This window comes from Trachypithecus francoisi, unplaced genomic scaffold (assembly GCF_009764315.1).
Source record: "Trachypithecus francoisi isolate TF-2019V2 unplaced genomic scaffold, Tfra_2.0 Lachesis_group18, whole genome shotgun sequence".
NCBI lineage: Eukaryota > Metazoa > Chordata > Mammalia > Primates > Cercopithecidae > Trachypithecus > Trachypithecus francoisi.
This window is the reverse complement of record NW_022681463.1, coordinates 585280-605879: the sequence shown is the minus strand read 5'-3', so window position 1 is coordinate 605879 and position 20600 is coordinate 585280. Positions and strand designations below refer to the sequence as shown.

Sequence of the window (20600 nt, the reverse complement as noted above, 5' to 3'; positions counted from 1 at the left end):
GTTCTCGGCTCACTGCAACCTCCACCTCCCGGGTTCAAGTGATTCTCCTGCTTCAGCATCCTGAGTAGCTGGGATTACAGGTGCCTGCCACCACACCTAGCAACTTTTTTTTTTTTTTTGCATTTTTAGTAGAGACAGGGTTTCGCCATGTTGGTCAGGCTGGTCTTGAACTCCTACCCTGAAGTGATCCGCCCACCTCGGCCTCCCAAAGTGCTGGATTACAGGCATGAACCATCGTGCCTGCCCAGGACTTCTAGTAAGTTGAATAGGAGTGGTAAGAGCAGATATCCTATGCTTGTCCCAGATTTTAAGTGGGAAACCATTCAATCTTTCACCATTAAGTACGATGCAGCCACAACCTTCTGGGCTCAAGTGATCTTTCCACCTCAACCTCCCAAGTAGCTGCGACTACAGGCGTGCATCACCATGCCCAGCTAACATTTTTATTTCTTGTAGAGATGGGGTCCCACTTTGGTGCCCAGGCTGGTCTCAAACTCCTGAGCTCAAGTGTTCTCTTCCTGCCTCAGCCTCCAAAAGTGCTGGGATTACAGGTGTGAGCCACTGCACCCAGAGTGTAGATGTTCTATATTAAGATGATGAAGTTCCCTTTATTAGTAGTTTGCCAAGTTTGGTCATGAATGGGTGTTAAATTTTCAAATAACTTTTTGATATCAATTTATACAATCGTGATTTTTCTTTAACCTCATGATATAAATTAAACTGACTGATTTTCTATTAAACCAGTCTCACATTCCTGGAATAGGTTCCACTTAATTGTGGTATATAATTCTTCTTATGTACTTCTAGATCATATTTACTAACATTTTGCTGATGATTCTGTCACTTATCTTCATGAGGTATATTGGTCTATAGTTGCCACCCAGTCTATGGTATTTTGTTACAGTATCCCTAGCATTTAAAGCCTGAAATTTTTTTTTTTTTTTTTGAAACAGAGTTTTGCTATTGTCACCCAGGCTGCAGTGCAATGGCTCGATCTCGGCTCACTGCAACCTCTACCTCCTGGGTTCAAGTGATTCTCCAGCCTCAGCCTCCCGAGTAGCTGGGATTACAGGCGCCCACCACCCCACCTGGCTAATTGTTGCATTTTTAGTAGAGATGGAGCTTCACCATGTTGGCCAGGCCAGTCTCAAACTCCTGACCTCCAGTGATCACCCGCCTTGACCTCCCAGTGCTGGAATTACAGGCATGAGCCACCCTGCCTGGCCTGAAAATTTCTTTTCTGAGAGGTCTTTAACTGCAAATTCAATTTAATACTTACAGGGCTATTCACATTATCAATTTCATATTGGGTGAGTTCTGGTAGTTTGTAGTTTCAACGAATCGGTCCACTTCATCTAAGTTGTTAAAATTTATATGTATGGAGATGTTTATAGCAGTGTCTAATAGTTTCTAACGTCTTCAGGATCTGTACTGATATCCCCATTTCATTCCTAATGTCAGTAATTTCTATTTTCTCTTTTTTCTTATTAAAGGTTCATTAATTTTATTGATCTCTTTTTTTTTTTTTTTTTTTGAGACGGAGTCTCGCTCTGTCGCCCAGACTGGAGTGCAGTGGCCGGATCTCAGCTCACTGAAGCTCCGCCTCCCGGATTTACGCCATTCTCCCGCCTCAGCCTCCCAAGTAGCTGGGACTACAGGCGCCCACCACCACGCCCGGCTAGTTTTTTATATTTTTTTAGTAGAGACGGGGTTTCACCGTGTTAGCCAGGATGGTCTCGATCTCCTGACCTCGTGATTCGCCCGTCTCGGCCTCCCAAAGTGCTGGGATTACAGGCTTGAGCCACCGCGCCCGGCCAATTGATCTCTTTTAAAACATAAGTTTTTTTATGTTTGGGGGGGGCGGAGCAAGATGGCTGAATAGGAACAGCTCCAGTCTCCAACTACCAGCGCAAGCAACACATAAGACTGATGATTTCTGCATTTTCAACTGAGGTACTGGGGTCATCTCACTAGGGAGTGCCGGACAATCGGTGCTGGTCAGCTGCTGCAGCCCGACCAGCGAGAGCTGAAGCAGGGCGAGGCATCGCCTCACCTGGGAAGCGCAAGGGGGAAGGGAATCCCTTTTCCTAGCCAGGGGAACTGAGACACACAACACCTGGAAAATCGGGTAACTCCCACCCCAATACTGCGCTTTAAGCAAACAGGCATACCAGGAGAATATATCCCACACCTGGCCAGGAGGGTCCCACACCCACGGAGCCTCCCTCATTGCTAACACAGCAGTCTGCCATCTAACCGCAAGGCAGCAGCGAGGCTGGGGGAGGGGCGCACGCCATTGCTGAGGCTTAAGTAGGTAAACAAAGCCGCTGAGAAGCTCGAACTGGGTGGAGCTCACAGCAGCTCAAGGAAACCTGCCTTCTCTGTAGACTCCACCTCTGGGGACAGGGCACAGCTAACAACAACAACAACAACAACAACAAAAGCAGAAGAAACCTCTGCAGATGCAAACGACTCTGTCTGACAGCTTTGCAGAGAGCAGTGGATCTCCCAACACGGAGGATGAGTTCTGAGAACGGACAGACTGCCTGCTCAAGTGGGTCCCTGACCCCTGAGTAGCCTAACTGGGAGACATCTAGGGGCAGTCTGACACCCCACACCTCACAGGGTGGGGTACACCCCTGAGAGGAAGCTTCCAAAGTAAGAATCAGACAGGTACACTCGCTGTTCAGCAATATTCTATCTTCTGCAACCTCTGCTGCTGATACCCAGGCAAACAGGGTCTGGAGTGGACCTCAAAAAATCTCCAACAGACCTACAGCTGAGGGTCCTGACTGTTAGAAGGAAAACTATCAAACAGGAAGGACACCTATACCGAAACCCCATCAGTGCGTCACCATCATCAAAGACCAGAGACAGATAAAACTACAAAGATGGGGAAAAAACAGGGCAGAAAAGCTGGAAATTCAAAAAATAAGAGCGCATCTCCCCCTGCAAAGGAGCGCAGCCCATCGCCAGCAACGGATCAAAGCTGGTCAGAGAATGACTTTGACGAGATGAGAGAAGAAGGCTTCAGTCCATCAAACTTCTCAGAGCTAAAGGAGGAATTATGTACCCAGCGCAAAGAAACTAAAAATCTTGAAAAAAGAGTAGAAGAATTGACAGCTAGACTAATTAATGCAGAAGTCATAAACGAAATGACAGAGATGAAAACCTTGACACGAGAAATACGTGACAAATGCACAAGCTTCAGTAATCGACTCCATCAACTGGAAGAAAGAGTATCAGCGATTGAGGATCAAATGAATGAAATGAAGCGAGAAGAGAAAACAAAAGAAAAAAGAAGAAAAAGAAATGAACAAAGCCTGCAAGAAGTATGGGATTATGTAAAAAGACCAAATCTACGTCTGATTGGGGTGCCTGAAAATAAAGGGAAAAATGGAACCAAGTTGGAAAACACTCTTCAGGATATCATCCAGGAGAACTTCCCCAAGCTAGTAGGGTAGGCCAACATTCAAATTCAGGAAATACAGAGAACGCCACAAAGATACTCCTCGAGAAGAGCAACTCCAAGACACATAATTGCCAGATTCACCAAAGTTGAAATGAAGGAAAGAATCTTAAGGCAGCCAGAGAGAAAGGTCAGGTTACCCACAAAGGGAAGCCCATCAGACTAACAGCAGATCTCTCGGCAGAAACTCTACAAGCCAGAAGAGAGTGGGGGCCAATATTCAACATTCTTAAAGAAAAGAATTTTAAACCCAGATTTCATATCCAGCCAAACTAAGTTTCATAAGTGAAGGAGAAATAAAATCCTTTACAGATAAGCAAATGCTTAGAGATTCTGTCACCACCAGGCCTGCCTTACAAGAGTCCCTGAAGGAAGCCCTAAACATGGAAAGGAACAACCAGTACCAGCCATTGCAAAAACATGCCGAAATGTAAAGACCACCGAGGCCAGGAGGAAACTGCATCAAATAACGAGCAAAATAACCAGTTAATATCATAATGGCAGGGTCAAGTTCACACATAACAATATTAACCTTAAATGTAAATGGACTAAATGCTCCAATTAAAAGACACAGACTGGGCCGGGCGCGGTGGCTCAAGCCTGTAATCCCAGCACTTTGGGAGGCCGAGATGGGCGGATCACGAGGTCAGGAGATCGAGACCATCCTGGCTAACACGGTGAAATCCCGTCTCTACTAAAAAATACAAAAAACTAGCCGGGCGAGGTGGTGGGCGCCTGTAGTCCCAGCTACTCGGGAGGCTGAGGCAGGAGAATGGCGTGAACCCGGGAGGCGGAGCTTGCAGTGAGCTGAGATCCGGCCACTGCACTCCAGTCCCGGCGACAGAGTGAGACTCCGTCCAAAAAAAAAAAAAAAAAAAAAAAAGACACAGACTGGCAAACTGGATAAAGAGTCAAGACCCATCAGTGTACTGTATTCAGGAGACCCATCTCACATGCAGAGACATACATAGGCTCAAAATAAAGGGATGGAGGAAGATCTACCAAGCAAATGGAGAACAAAAAAAAGCAGGGGTTGCAATCCTAGTCTCTGATAAAATAGACTTTAAACCATCAAAGATCAAAAGAGACAAAGAAGGCCATTACATAATGGTAAAGGGATCAATTCATCAGGAAGACCTAACTATCCTAAATATATATGCACCCAATACAGGAGCACCCAGATTCATAAAGCAAGTCCTTAGAGACTCACAAAGAGACTTCGACTCTCATACAATAATAATGGGAGACTTCAACACTCCACTGTCAACATTAGACAGATCAATGAGACAGAAAGTTAACAAGGATCCAGCAGGAATTGAACTCATCTCTGCACCAAGCGGACCTAATAGACATCTATAGAACTCTCCACCCCAAATCAACAGACTATACATTCTTCTCAGCACCACATCGCACTTATTCCAAAATTGACCACATAATTGGAAGTAAAGCACTCCTCAGCAAGTGTAAAAGACAGAAATTATAACAAACTGTCTCTCAGACCACAGTGCAATCAAACTAGAACTCAGGACTAAGAAACTCAATCAAAACCGCTCAACTACATGGAAACTGAACAACCTGCTCCTGAATGACTACTGGGTACATAACGAAATGAAGGCAGAAATAAAGATGTTCTTTGAAACCAATGAGAACAAAGATACAACATACCAGAATCTCTGGGACACATTTAAAGCAGTGTGTAGAGACAAATTTATAGCACTAAATGCCCACAAGAGAAAGCAGGAAAGATCTAAAATTGACCCTCTAACATCACAATTAAAAGAACTAGAGAGGCAAGAGCAAGCACATTCAAAAGCTAGCAGAAGGCAAGAAATAACTAAGATCAGAGCAGAACTGAAGGAGACAGAGACACAAAAAACCCTCCAAAAAATCAATGAATCCAGGAGTTGGTTTTTTGAAAAGATCAACAAAATTGACAGACCGCTAGCAAGACTAATAAAGAAGAGAGGAATCAAATAGACGCAATAAAAAATGATAAAGGGGATATCACCACCAACCCCACAGAAATACAAACTACCATCAGAGAATACTATAAACACCTCTACGCAAATCAACTAGAAAATCTAGAAGAAATGGATAATTTCCTGGACACTTACACTCTCCCAAGACTAAACCAGGAAAAAGTTGAATCCCTGAATAGACCAATAGCAGGCTCTGAAATTGAGGCAATAATTAATAGCCTACCAACCAAAAAAAGTCCAGGACCAGATGGATTCACAGCTGAATTCTACCACAGGTACAAGGAGGAGCTGGTACCATTCCTTCTGAAACTATTCCAATCAATAGAAAAAGAGGGAATCTTCCCTAACTCATTTTATGAGGCCAACATCATCCTGATACCAAAGCCTGGCAGAGACACAACAAAAAGAGAATTTTAGACCAATATCCCTGATGAACATCAATGCAAAAATCCTCAATAAAATACTGGCAAACCGGATTCAGCAGCACATCAAAAAGCTTATCCACCATGATCAAGTGGGCTTCATTCCTGGGATGCAAGGCTGGTTCAACATTCGCAAATCAATAAACGTAATCCAGCATATAAACAGAACCAAAGACAAGAACCACATGATTATCTCAGTAGATGCAGAAAAGGCTTTTGACAAAATTCAACAGCCCTTCATGCTAAAAACGCTCAATAAATTCGGTATTGATGGAACGTACCTCAAAATAATAAGAGCTATTTATGACAAACCCACAGCCAATAGCATACTGAATGGGCAAAAACTGGAAAAATTCCCTTTGAAAACTGGCACAAGACAGGGATGCCCTCTCTCACCACTCCTATTCAACATAGTGTTGGAAGTTCTGGCTAGGGCAATCAGGCAAGAGAAAGAAATCAAGGGTATTCAGTTAGGAAAAAGAAGAAGTCAAACTGTCCCTGTTTGCAGATGACATGATTGTGTATTTAGAAAACCCCATTGTCTCAGCCCAAAATCTCCTTAAGCTGATAAGTAACTTCAGCAAAGTCTCAGGATACAAAATTAATGTGCAAAAATCACAAGCATTCTTATACACCAGTAACAGACAAACAGACAGCCAAATCATGAATGAACTTCCATTCACAATTGCTTCAAAGAGAATCAAACACCTAGGATTCCAACTTACAAGGGATGTAAAGGACCTCTTCAAGGAGAACTACAAACCACTGCTCAGTAAAATAAAAGAGGACACAAACAAATGGAAGAACATACCATGCTCATGGATAGGAAGAATCAATATCGTGAAGATGGCCATATTGCCCAAGGTGATTTATAGATTCAATGCCATCCCCATCAAGCTACCAATGAGTTTCTTCACAGAATTGGAAAAAAAACTGCTTTAAAGTTCATATGGAACCAAAAGGAACCCGCATTGCCAAGACAATCCTAAGTCAAAAGGACAAAGTTGGAGGCGTCACGCTACCTGACTTCAAACTATACTACAAGGTTACAGTAACCAAAACAGCATGGTACTGGTACCAAAACAGAGCTATAGACCAATGGAACAGAACAGAGATCTCAGAAATAATACCACACATCTACAGCCATCTAATCTTTGACAAACCTGAGAGAAACAAGAAACGGGGAAAGGATTCCCTATTTAATAAATGGTGCTGGGAAAGTTGGCTAGCCATAAATAGAAAGCTGAAACTGGATCCTTTCCTTACTCCTTATACGAAGATTAATTCAAGATGGATTAGAGACTTAAATGTTAGACCTAATACCATAAAAACCCTAGAAGAAAATTTAGGTAGTACCATTCAGGACATAGGCATGGACAAGGACTTCATGTCTAAAACACCAAAAGCAACGGCAGCAAAGCCAAAATTGACAAATGGGATCTAATTAAACTAAAGAGCTTCTGCACAGCAAAAGAAACTACCATCAGAGTGAACAGGCAACCTACAGAATGGGAGAAAACTTTTGCAATCTACTCATCTGACAAAGGGCTAATATCCAGAATCTACAAAGAACTCAAACAAATTTACAAGAAAAAAACAAACACCCCATCAAAAAGTGGGCAAAGGATATGAACAGACATTTCTCAAAAGAAGACATTCATACAGCCAAGAGACACACAAAAAAATGCTCATCATCACTCGCCATCAGAGAAATGCAAATCAAAACCACAATGAGATACCATCTCACACCAGTTAGAACGGCAATCATTAAAAAGTCAGGAAACAACAGGTGTTGGAGAGGATGTGGAGAAATAGGAACACTTTTACACTGTTGGTGGGGTTGTAAACTAGTTCAACCATTATGGAAAACAGTATGGCAATTCCTCAAGGATCTAGAACTAGATGTACCATATGACCCAGCCATCCCACTACTGGCTATATACCCAAAGGATTATAAATCATGCTGCTATACAGACACATGCACACGTATGTTTATTGCGGCACTATTCACAATAGCAAAGACTTGGAATCAACCCAAATGTCCATCTGTGACAGACTGGATTAAGAAAATGTGGCACATATACACCATGGAATACTATGCAGCCATACGAAAGGATGAGTTTGCGTCCTTTGTATGGACATGGATGCAGCTGGAAACCATCATTCTTAGCAAACTATCACAAGAACAGAAAACCAAACACCGCATGTTCTCACTCATAGGTGGGAACTTAACAATGAGATCACTTGGACTCGGGAAGGGGAACATCACACACCGGGGCCTATCATGGGGAGGGGGAAGGGGGGAGGGACTGCATTGGGAGTTATGCCTGATTTAAATGATGAATTGATGGGTGCTGACAAGTTGATGGGTGCAGCACACCAACATGGCACAAGTATACATATGTAACAAACCTGCACGTTATGCACATGTACCCTAGAACTTAAAGTATAATTTAAAAAAAAAACAAGTTTTTGCATCAGACTTTATTTTCAATTTCACTGATTTGTGCCTTTCATTTCCTTCCTTCTACTTTCTTTGCATTTGTTTTGTTTTAAGCTACCTTTTTGATCTGGGAGTTTAGAACACTGTTTTGAGACCATTCTTCTAATTTAAGCGTTTAGTGCTTTAAATTCCCTTTTAGCAACATCCCAGCAAATTTGTATACTTTTTCACCCATTTTCATTCAGTTCAGTGTACTTTTAAATTTCTGTCTGGCTCATATATTATTTAGAAGTACACTGTTTAATTTCCAAGTGTTTGGAGATTTTCGTTAGGTTTTCTAGCATGTATAATTTCAATACTTTTTTCAAATGCTGAAGTTTGTGTAATGGCTATGGATATGGCCTATGTTGGTGAAATGTTCCATGAATACTTGAAAATAATGTGTATTTTGATGTTGCTGGGTGAAGGGTTACATAAATGTGAATAGATCCTTTTGGTTAATGGTGTTATTAAGTCCCCTGTATCCTTCCTGGTTTCCCATCTAGTAGTTCTATCGATTGCTGAGAGGGAATTCAAGTACCCAGCTGTAATTGTGGATTCAGTTTTTACTTCATGCTTCATGTAATTTAAATTGTTCTCATTTGGTACGTACACTCTTAGAATTGTAGTTTGTTCTTGATGAATTCACTCATCATTATGTAATTCTGTTGTTGTTGTTCTGGTGATTTCTTTACTTTTTTTTTTTTAAGTTTTAAAACTTATTTGCATATTTAAAAAATCGTACATTCAGATAATCAAAATCATTTTAACAACAACAAAAAAAATTGGCACTCTGATTAAACTGCATTACAGCCTGCAGGACACCTTGGGTCAGCTTGGTTTTACTCCAGATTTCACTGTCATCCCACCCCCACTTCTTCCACCCCACTTCTTCCTTCACCAACATGCAAGTTCTTTCCTTCCCTGCCAGCCAGATAGACAGATGGGAGAGGCAGGCGTGGCCTTCGTTGCCAGTAGTTCTTTGATGTGAAAGGGGCAGCACGGTCATTTAAACTTGATCCAACCTCTTTGCATCTTACAAGTCAAACAGCTAAAAGAAGTAAAATAAGGCAGCAATGCTTGTGGAATGCACAGTGCATAGTGGCGGCGCACGCCTCATTACGATTCGCCTGCTTGCTTCTCCTGTTCAATCATTTCTTTGGAAGGCGGTGGATATTTCTCTTGCAGTCTCTGTCTTCTTCAGTTTCGATTTATCGAATTTCTCGATCTCAGCCATATCGGGTTTGTCAGACATGGTTGCCGAGGAAAAGCGGAGAGAGGCGCGCAAGAACGAGCAATCTGGTCTGCGCAGAGGCCACCACCGAGTTGACTTCTTTACTCTTATGTCTACTTTACCTGCTATCAATAAAAGTGCTCATGCTTTTTTTAAAAAGCTTCTATGGTATATATTTTCCCCTTCCTTTCACTTTCAACACACACACACCCCGCTAATTTTGAAGTGAGTTTCCTGTGGGCAGCACATAATTTTCTTCTAAAAAAAAATCCTGGCCAGGCGCGGTGCGTGGCTCATGCCTGTTATCCCAGCACTGTGGGAGGCTGAGGCGGGTGGATCATGAGGTCACGCGTTCGAGACCAGCCTAGTCAACATACTGAACCACCATCTCTACTAAAAATACAAAAACTAGCCAGGCATGGTGGAGGACACCTGTAATCCCAGCTACTCGGGAGGCTGACGCAGGAAAATCGCTTGAACTCAGGAGGCGAAGGTTGCAGTGAGTGAGATCGTGCCATTGCACTCCAGCCCAAGCAACAGTGTGAGACTCCAGCTCAAAAATAAAAATAAAAAATAAATCCTTACTGGTAAGTTCTTTTATTGGTGCATTTGGACCTTTTACACTTAATGTTATTATTGATATATTGTGCTAAGCCTGCTATTTCATTATTTGCTTTCTGTTTCTTCCCTTGATTTTTTTTTTTTTGAGATGGAGTTTCACTTTCGCCCAGGCTGGAGTGCAGTGATGCAGTCTTGGCTCACTGCAACCTCCGCCTCCTGATTTCAAGCGATTCTCCTGCCTCAGCCTCCCCAGTACCATTGTTTCCACACATAAAATCTGCTGTAATTCTTATTTTTCTTCATGTCTTTCTTTTCTATGGTTTTTAAGGTTTTTCTCTTTATTACTGGTTTTGGGTATTTGATTATTATGTGCCTTGGTGTGGTTTTTTACATATTTCTTGTACTTCGTGTTTATTGAGCTTCTTAGATCTGTGGGTTTATAGTTTTTCACCAAAATTGGAAAAACTCTGCCCATTATTTCCTACGTAATCTTCTGCTGCCCTTCCCTTTCAGGGACTCCAATCACACACACATTTAGCAGCTTCACATTGCACCACAGGTCTTTGATGCTTTCTTCATTTTAAACTTCTTTCTCTTTGTATTTCATTTGTGATGGCTTCTATTTCCAGTGTTCAAGTTTACTAATCGTCTATTCTTCTGTGTCTGATCTATTAATCCCCTACAGTGTAATTTTCACCACAGACATTTCATCTCAGACATCTCCAAAAGTTACATGAGTTTTTATTTGCATATTTCCAGTTAACATGTTCAATCTTCCCTGTAGCTTTTTGAAAGCATAGAATATAAATTTATTTTAGCATCCTTGTCCACTACTTCTAACATATATCTATTCTGGGTCAGTTTCAGTGGACTGATTTTCCCATTATGGATTGTATTTTCTTGCTTTTTTACATGTCTGATGGGTTTTATTGAACGCCAGACATTGTGAATTTTAACTTGTATGCTGTATATTTCTGTATTCCTATATAATTATTCTTGATTTGCACTGAGACACAGTTTAGTTACTTGGAAACAATTTGATCCTTTCAGGTCTCATTTTCAAGACTGTTAGACAAGAGCAGAGCAGCACTTAGTCTAAACTGATTACACCCCATTACTGAGGCAAAACCCTTTGAAGTACTCTATCCAATGCCCCATAAATTATGAGGTTTTCCAGTCCAGCTGGTAGAAAAAGACACTATTCTTGGTCTTGAATGAGTCAGGTACTGTTCCTTCAAATATTTTCAGATGTTTATTTCCCTATCTTCCAGTAGTTTCTCAAGGAGGTCCCTCTGCAGATACTTGGAGTTCTTTCTCTCTTCTCTCTGGTACTCAGCCTTGCACTCTAGCCATCTTGGCCTACCCAGATTCTCAGCTATTAGTGTATTTTATGTGTGGCACAAGACAATTCTTCTTCCAGTGTAGCCCAGGGAAGCCAAAAGACTGGACACCTCAATCTTTTGAAGGGTCTATTGGAAGGCTTAGATGGTAAATAGTGGTTAATTTCAGCGAATTTCAGCTCTCTGATCAGCAGCAGCTACCCATTCTCACCCTCCAGGCCCCTGACAAGCAGCTATGCATGCACTCTTGTTTTAAGTCTTAATTTATAAAGGTGACAGAGAGGACATGGAAAGATCAATGCCAATGAAAAGAAAGTTTAATGTTACAATTCTCCCCAGAAATGAGGGTCATGGCATGCCACAGGGGGCCACGTGAAACTCTGTCACGAGCAGAGAGCACAAAGCAGAGAAAGGACCTGAGACTATGCCTTTATTGCTAAATAAGTGGGAAGGATCTAGGTAGGGACATCCCCTATAGGGCATAAAGCAAAAACAGGCATTCTATGGTTGTCACCAGGAAGTCTGTGATATGAGGTTTGTGCACACACAAGAGAGGGCTTAAAAGGATGATGTAGGCTGGGCGCGGTGGCTCAAGCCTGTAATCCCAGCACTTTGGGGGGCCGAGACGGGCGGATCACAAGGTCAGGAGATGGAGACCATCCTGCCTAACCCGGTGAAACTCCGTCTCTACTAAAAAATACAAAAAGGTAGCCGGGCGAGGTGGCGGGTGCCTGTAGTCCCAGCTACTCAGGAGGCTGAGGCAGGAGAATGGCGTAAACCTGGGAGGCAGAGCTTGCGGTGAGCTGAGATCCGTCCACTGCACTCCAGCCTGGGAGACAGAGCCAGACTCCGTCTCAAAAAAAAAAAAAAAAAAAAAAGGATGATGTAAACAACTTTAGCCTTTAGTTTATCCCTGTAATTAATACGTGCCAAATAGGCAAACACAACGTCTAAGTAAACACACAATAGTTCCAGGAGCAGCTTGGCTATGCACACATTGAGGAAACACCTTGCATAAAACTTACAGGAAATACCGTCTTTCTTTTTTTTTTTTTTTGAGGCGGAGTCTCGCTTTGTCGCCCGGACTGGAGTGCAGTGACCGGATCTCAGCTCACTGCAAGCTCCGCCTCCCGGGTTTACGCCATTCTCCTGCCTCAGCCTCCCAAGTAGCTGGGACTACAGGCGCCGCCACCTCGCCCGGCTAGTTTTTGTATTTTTAGTAGAGACGGGGTTTCACCGTGTTAGCCAGGATGGTCTCGATCTCCTGACCTCGTGATCCGCCCGTCTCGGCCTCCCAAAGTGCTGGGATTACAGGCTTGAGCCACCGCGCCCGGCCCCGTCTTTCAAATATTGGAATAATCTGTTCTGACTACCTTTGCTGCTTCTGATAAGAAAGTCAAAGACACAGGTGGCAGTCATTGTTGCAAGCCCCTCTCCCTCTGGCTAAAGTGACTTTCGGCAGATTTAAAGGGCCAGCACCTTTCCCCCATGCTTTTACTTTTCTTTTTTACCCTTTCGGGAAGCCAGACATCTAAGAACTGAGACATTCAAACACAAAGGCTTCCAGAGTTATCACATTATTATTCAAATGCCTAATTTTCAACATAAAAATTACAAGGCTCACAAAGAAACAGGAAAGTACGGCCCATTCAAAGGAAAAAAATAAATCAAGAGAAACCATCCCTGAGAAAGACTAGATGGTTAATGAGACTCTAGATCAGCAGTTCTCACAGAATGAGGAGCCCTTTTGTCGCCAAGGGGAACATCTGGTAATGCCTGGAGACATTTTGGTTGCCATAAATGGGGAGGAGGGTGCTACTGGCATCGGTGGGTAGAGGCTGCCGAACTTAAAATTCACAAGACAGCCCTCCACATCAAAGAAGTATCCCACCCTACAAGCTGCAGCTGAAAAATTCCAGGTTAGGCAGACACATGGCGAACACCAACGGTAAGGTGGAGGCCCTCTATAGAGAAGCACCATTCGAGCCCTGGGATCAGAGTGAAGGGACTGAGTGGGGAGAGGAGTGAAAGAGCAGGTGGAGTTTCAACTCGCCTGAAGGAAAGGTAAGCATGAAGAGTGAGGATTTCAGAAGGATGGAACAGCCTGACCAAAGGGTCGGACACGTTGGCTTGCAGCGTAAGCAGGGATTAGCTGCCTTCTCATGGGCTGTGGTTAGTCTCTTTTTGTATAAAATTACTCAATTTCGATGTTATCAAATTTACTTAGGGCAAAACCACCATACTATAATTTCCACATTCATTCTTGTGTGAAATTAGGTTCAGATAGTGTGATCCAGCAGAAAGAGCATTAACCTAGGAGCCATCCCAGACTCCAGTAAACCGCAGGAGAGCGAGACTCCCTCTACGAATGGGTAAGGCCTAGATATTCTCCAAATACTTTTTATAGATTGCTGTATGATTCTACCCTTAATCCAATTTACGTCCAGAAAAGGGCCAAAGGTTTTCATTCTCTTTTCATCTTTGAGTCCCCCTGCCTCAAACAGTTCCTTCCTTACTGCTTTCCAGAATTCTATTTATCCTGTTTTTAAATTAACTTTAAAAAGGAGGTAACGCTTACAGTGAAATGCAGGTCGTAGATGTGCAGTGCGACGTTGGGATGGACACCGCGTGTAACCACAACCCCATCAGGAAGGCCTTCCTGTCTGACACGTGGCTCCCTCCGGGATCGTCCCAGCGCTGCTTCTGCACCTCCGAAGCTACTGGCTTTGGAGCCAAGCCAGCAGCCGTAAAGCCGTTTCGCAGTAAAGCCGCCCTCGTCCTGGTCTATTCCACCTCGCAGCCCCCGCACCCGGCAGGGGACCCGCCTCAGAAGCCCCGGCGACAGGCGTCGCGGGTGCCCGCCCTCCAGCAGCGGACAGTCAAGCTTGGTCGGGTATTTCGCAAACTCCATCCGCGAACTTCTGAGAGCAAAGATGGAAAGGACCGCAGGCCGAGTCCTGTTTCTAATCGGAAGGAAGGCCTCCACGCGCTGCCGCAGCCTAGGGGTTCACGTTCCCCTCAGCACCAAGGCTGCCTGAGGCCCGGAAGCCAAAGTGCGCGGCCCAGGACGCGGCCCCTTCCAGCGACCCGGACACGAGGCCCGACCGCGCCCAACCAGCAACCAGGACCCATTCTCAGGCCAGCGCCAGCTCCTTCCCTCAGGCATCCGCTAGCCACCGCTAACTAAACTCTTCCACCACTACCGCCCTGGAAAAAGGGTGAGAAACAAACACACGAAAGGCACCTAACCCAGTCCAAAACCCCTCGGCGGCGCGCAGCCAACCCCACAGCTGCGCGCGAACCCGCCACTCACCAGCCGCGCGTGCGCAGTCGCCCAGACTCGCCGGGAACAGTGGGCGGGGCTGACCAGAGTGGCGCTCGCGCAGGCGCAGACCCTCCCGCCCAGGCGCTTGCGCAAGACAGGCCATCTCCCGGCAGCGTCTCACTCTCGCGTTTACAATCGTGGGGATTGTCTCCAGCTGGGAGTTGTTCCTTCACTTGTCTCATCAGCTGCCTCCAAGAATGGTGGCAAGAGATATTTAAGGCCCTTACAGGGCGTGGTGGCTCACACCTGTAATCCCAACACTTTGGGAGGCCGAGGCGGGCGGATCACCTGAGGCCAGGAGTTCGAGACCAGCCTCACCAACATGGTGAACCCTCCTCTCTACTAAAAATACAAAACTTAGCTGAGCGTGGTGGCCTGCGCCTGTAATCCCAGCTAGACAGGAGGCTGAGGCGGGAGACTCGCTGGAGCCCGGGAGCTGAGCCGAGATCACACCACAGCTACTCCAGCCTGGGTGACAGAGCAAGGCTCCGCCTGAAAAAAAAAAAAAAAGAAATTAAGATCCTAATTAAAGTTAAACCCACTGTTTTGCAGAGTCAAAGTGCAAAGTAGGTTTTCAAAGTCAAGACTTCATTGGTCGATTGCTCAGTCTTTTTTTTTTTTTTTGAGGCGGAGTCTCGCTCTGTTGCCGGGACTGGAGTGCAGTGGCCGGATCTCAGCTCACTGCAAGCTCCGCTTCCCGGGTTGACGCCATTCTCCTGCCTCAGCCTCCCAACTAGCTGGGACTACAGGCGCCCGCCACCTCGCCCGGCTAGTTTTTTTGTATTTTTAGTAGAGACGGGGTTTCACCATGTTAGCCAGGATGGTCTCGATCTCCTGACCTCGTGATCCGCCCGCCTCGGCCTCCCAAAGTGCTGGGATTACAGGCTTGAGCCACCGCGCCCGGCCGATTGCTCAGTCTTTTAATCAAATCGTTGACTTTAAATGTTGACATCAAATCGAGGCTTTGGTAAAATTTAAGGGATTGGCGGTGTGGGGAGGGGAACCTTTAAAACTCGTTAGTTTTTCAGGGTCTTCAGTGTGGAGTGCGTTGATCAATATATATATTTAGACATCTAGCACCATAAGTACGTACGATTTTCGTCAACAACACCTTAATTATCTGGCACATACAGGCACTGATTATTAAAAGGTTCCCTTACGTTTTAGCAGTTACCAAATTATAAGTGATACAAAGTATTTGTTTTCAATTCCCCAAGAACTCAATCTATATTATGCTCCTACCTCCCTTTCCTCCATTTTCTTTACCAATTTCATGATCGTGCTAAATTTTGTATATTCTGCTGAGCAATGTGAAAATCCTTTCTGGTATAAGGTAAGGATATAAACTGTTCAGCTGGCAAATGATGCTATTCAGTAAGTAGTTCATGAAACAGTAGGTTTATAACTTTGGAGGTACTGTAATTTCCATTTTAAGAACTATTTCCTGTTTATAATAACCCATGCTACATTTTGACTTTGTTTTGAATTGATGACAAGTCTATTAACCAAATATTTCAAGATCAGGTGTATTCTGGAAAAGGAACAGGAAGAAAATATGTTTAAAAAAAAAAAAACTAAAAGAAATTAACACAGCCGGGCGCGGTGGCTCACGCCTGTAATCTCAGTACTTTGGGAGGCTGAGGTGGGCGGATCACGAGGTCAGGAGATAGAGACCATCGTGGCAAACACGGTGAAACCCCATCTCTACTAAAAATATAAAAAAATTAGCCGGGCGTGGTGGCCGCGCCTGTAGTCCCAGCTACTCGGGAGGCTGAGGCAGGAGAATGGCGTGAACCCGGGGGACGGAGCTTGCAGTGAGCTGAGATCCGGCCACTGCACTCCAGTCTGGGCAACAAAGTGAGACTCTGTCTCAAAAAAAAAAAAGAAAAGAAAGAAATTAATACAAACTGAGAAACAATAACCAACTTTTATGAGTGCATTTTTTATGGAGCTGGTGTTCAATAAACAAGAGACTGCCTCAGCTTATAACTACTTTAAACAGGAGTTTACATTCAGTCGAGTCTGACTGAAACAGTAGACCATTTTCTTTCAAAGCTGACAATATTTTAACAGCATATGACATGTTATCTTCATGTATTTTACTATATATTATTTTTACTATTAAAGTGACCATAGATGTCAAAGAGTTTTTTATACCTTCACTAGATCTCATTGCTCAGACAGCATGACAGTAATACAGTAAGATTAATATTTTCCTGGTGAAACCTGTGCACTGTAATTTAATGGTTTTTGCAAATCATAAACATGTAAAATATCAGAGGAGTACAGTCTCATTAAAGGGAAAATTACTTGTCCAGTTAAATTGGACATGAAGGATGTCTTCAATTTCAATTCAGGAATTATTCCTTTTGTGTATTCACCAATGATTGTTGTTCATATTGCTTCTGTTCAGAAATGGTGCAAAAAAGAAAGTAAACCAGACTCGGGGCCAGGTGCAGGGTTCACACCAGTAATCCCAGCACTTTGGGAGGCCGAGGTAGGCAGATCACCTGAGGTCAGGAGTGTGAGACCAGCCTGGTCAACATGGCGAAACTCCATCTCTACTAAAAATACAAAAATTAGCCGGGTGTGGTGGCACACGCCTGTATTTCCAACTACTTGGGAGGCTGAGGCAGGAGAATCGCTTACACTCGCGAGGTGGAAGTTGCAGTGAGTCAAGATCACGCCACTGCACTCCAGCCTGGGTGACAGAGGAAGTCTGTCTCAAAAAAAACAAAAACCACACTAGACTCAGTTTTTCTTAAAACAACAACAAACAAATTACCTGTAATTACAAAAACAGATTCACGTGTTTTTCTTCCATTGACTGCTTTATCAGTTATTCGAATTATCCTAAGCATGTTGCAAAGGATATTCCTTAGATTTCTAGTCCTATACAGTACTTTGAGAAAAGATTGTATAAAGTAAATCAGGAAAATCTGGTTAAACTCTTCTTCTGAGTTTCACAATAGGCATTAATGTATTAAAGCCTCCAACTTAATGTACTGAAGAAACCCGTTTTATCAAAACTATTTAATAACAATTATTTTTAAGAATTACTAATGCATGAAACTCACTTTGGGAATCACTGTTAGGATTTTTTCATTGTTGTAGAAATAATAGGTGCATATTCAGCAGAAAATAAAATCCTTGTTGCTGTGGTTTGAACAGCTCCCTTGCAAAATTCAATTGTTGCCAATGTGCCAGTATGAAGAGGTGAGGCTTTTAAGAGGTGATTAGACCAAGAGAGTTCCTCCCTAATGAATGAAATTAGGTCCCATTACAAAGGAGCTTGAAGGAGGGAGTTGATTCTCTCTTGCCAGCATCTGGTGACGGCTTTCTTGCCTCTTCTACATGATGGAAGGAGAAGGGCAGCCTCCAGAAATGAGAGAGTAAGTTTCTGTTCTTTAGTCTCAGGTGTTGTAACAGCACCAAACAGACTAAGATTGTTGACTTAAATAGAACAGACTAAGATAGTTGACATAAACAGATCCATTTTCTCATTAAAAAAAGATACAGTAAATAAATATGGTGAATTCTACCCCAATATCCCTAGGGTGGCTGTGGCTAGGGCTACAACGTAGTATCAATATGAAGATATTACAGCATGGATTTAAAAGCAATTGACTATTAGGTATCAGACTTAGTGTTAAGATGCATTTATCTAATAAAATGAAATGTGTTTTCAGAAATCATCTTTAAATACAATGGAATTTACTGAACATCTACTATTGTATTTTATCCATCACTTTTAAATTTTTTCTTTGGAACACTTATAAGCTCATAGTATGGATAACAGACCTGTGGAAATTAATTTAAGCCCTATGTAGGTTAGTTAGAAATTGAATCTAGGTCTGCCTCTACCCTGCAGTCTACCAGTTCAAGTAGCTTTACCAGGTAAGTCCTTAGAAATAACGATAACATCCAGGGCAGTGCAGTTATAAACAGGTGTACAAATAAGAAGTTCCACTACTCAATATATCTTGGGCTTTCTTAAAGGAGTATTTGAAGCCTAAGATGGTAAAGTAGGCAGAAATGAACATTATCAAAACAAGAACAAAACTGCTCACTACTATGGGAATAAAAATGTTTAGCAGATCCTATTTGTTTTTGTTCATTCGTCATCTCTGGGAAACATCAATGACTTACCTCAGTTCACTCTCACGCTATATATTAAAAATAATTTACAGGGACACTCAGTAGGAGGTTGAATTATACACCAGAACTGAGACAGGATGCTGCCGGGGGTGCTGTGTGGAATTTCCCAGCAAAAGATTATTTCATTTATTTCACCAAATATACCATTTCCACTTAGTTTTAAAAGAAGTCAAACTGAATTGCCATTTGAGATTACATAGAATGCACAAGACCCGATCTGAGATCCTGTGTTTAAAAAAACAAAGAAGGCCGGGCGCAGTGGCTCACGCCTATAATCCCAGCACTTTGGGGGGCCGAAGCAGGCAGATCACGAGGTCAGGAGATCGAGACCATCCTGGGGAACACGGTGAAACCGTCTCTACTAAAAATATAAAAAATTAGCCAGGTGTGTTGGTGGCGCCTGTAGTCCCAGCTACTCGGGAGGCTGGGGCAGGAGAATGGTGTGAACCCGGGAGGAGGAGCTTGTAGTGAGCCGAGATCGCGCCACCGCACTCCAGCCTGGGCGACAGAGCAAAACTCCGTCTCAAAAAACAATCAAAACTGTCTTATAATCTAATCAGCCAGTCAAAGGCGTCACTCATAAGCAACCAAACTGTATTTTTGGAGAGCCCCATTAAAGATGTCTTTTTAAAAAGGAGTTAGAGATTTTTATGTATTTGGGACCTTTGAAATCATCTGTGGCTCTCAAATGACTGATGATTAGCTTGTGTGTATGGCCCCACACTTGGTAATGAAAGAAAGGAAACAAAAATACACTCTAATTGGTTTTCTTAAACAACTTTTCTTTATCCACCTTTGGAGGGGAATAAATCTCAATATAACCTAAATAACAGCATTACAAATCAAAGAATATTCAAAGCATATTCAGGTTAAAAATGAACATTTTAAAAATGCATTTTCTTTAAAAATTAACTTTTCACTTCATATGTTTACAAGATTTAACACTAGGCAAAGGGTGGATCTGTCTAGCACACAATACGATGGTAATTCACCACTTTCCCTGAAAGGCCAAAAAGAATGACTCAAACTGCTAAAAGTATTTACTAAATATGCACCAAAGATAATCACTTAACTGTGAAATTGTTTTTAAGGCTGTGGGCTGAGATCAATATTATAAAATATAGACAGAATTGTTATATTTCTAATACTGGATATGCTATGAGTACCAGGGGTTCTCCCAGAAGGTAATGCAAATCTTGATTTTTATCTGTACAGATGTCTTCATTTTTTTAAGTTTAAAATTATTTTAGGACTGTGCAATGTCCCCAGTGTCAATATTCCTATAATGGTAAAGAAACTAGCACCATTTCAATGAGTTTCATAAAAGAGTCTAGCTAAATACCCACGAACAAATCACACATGGTCAAAACAAAAATGTAATAAAAATATTTAGTGACAAGACACATTTTAACTCCCATTTATGAATTTCAAAAATACAAATAAAATTTTATCAACCTGATATTCGGCCTATAACTGGCTCAATACGTAGCCTTAATTTATTTCCTAAAACCATATTGCAGCATCTTCTGAAAACCTAAATGCAACTTTATACCTTCCTTAGTTATGTTAATAGAGGTAAATATTTAAACAGTACACTCATCCCTGGGTCTTTAAAAAAAACTGAAAAGTC

General features: G+C 42.8%; 1 protein-coding gene and 1 pseudogene across 3 annotated transcripts in view; both read right to left on the bottom strand.

The window, feature by feature from the left end:
- Positions 1 to 14922, bottom strand: part of EEF1AKMT1 (EEF1A lysine methyltransferase 1) — a 52067-nt gene extending 37145 nt beyond the window's left edge. For 2 of the 3 annotated variants that reach the window (XR_004428876.1, XM_033177050.1), the window contains exon 1: positions 14066 to 14197. The gene's annotated coding sequence lies outside the window, so the exon portion shown is untranslated. Of the gene's footprint in view, positions 1 to 14065; positions 14198 to 14800 lie in introns of those variants that run through there. The other variant, XM_033177051.1, reaches the window with a different exon arrangement.
- Positions 9323 to 9896, bottom strand: LOC117063340 (annotated as a pseudogene).
- Positions 14923 to 20600: the final 5678 nt, after the last annotated feature.